This window comes from Nymphaea colorata, chromosome 3 (assembly GCF_008831285.2).
Source record: "Nymphaea colorata isolate Beijing-Zhang1983 chromosome 3, ASM883128v2, whole genome shotgun sequence".
Classification (NCBI taxonomy): Eukaryota; Viridiplantae; Streptophyta; class Magnoliopsida; order Nymphaeales; family Nymphaeaceae; genus Nymphaea; species Nymphaea colorata.
Window position 1 is genome coordinate 9765 of NC_045140.1, and position 236 is coordinate 10000.

Below are 236 nucleotides of genomic sequence, written 5' to 3' on the forward strand. Positions count from 1 at the left end.
AGACGTTGCCTGGAACAGTAGCCTGCTGCCGAGCAAAGACGGTCACGCGAGGAACAGAGACAGCCACCTGCTGTCGAGAATCACCTCCGGACGCGCGGCCGTGAAGGACACGGGCTAGCTGTCGGATGCGGCCGGCTGACGAGTGGCCGAGAGGACAGCAAACTGCGGTCGGGCACAGACTGACGGACGAGACCTGACTGTCGAGTGCAGACCTACGGTAGCAGCGGCAAAAACAA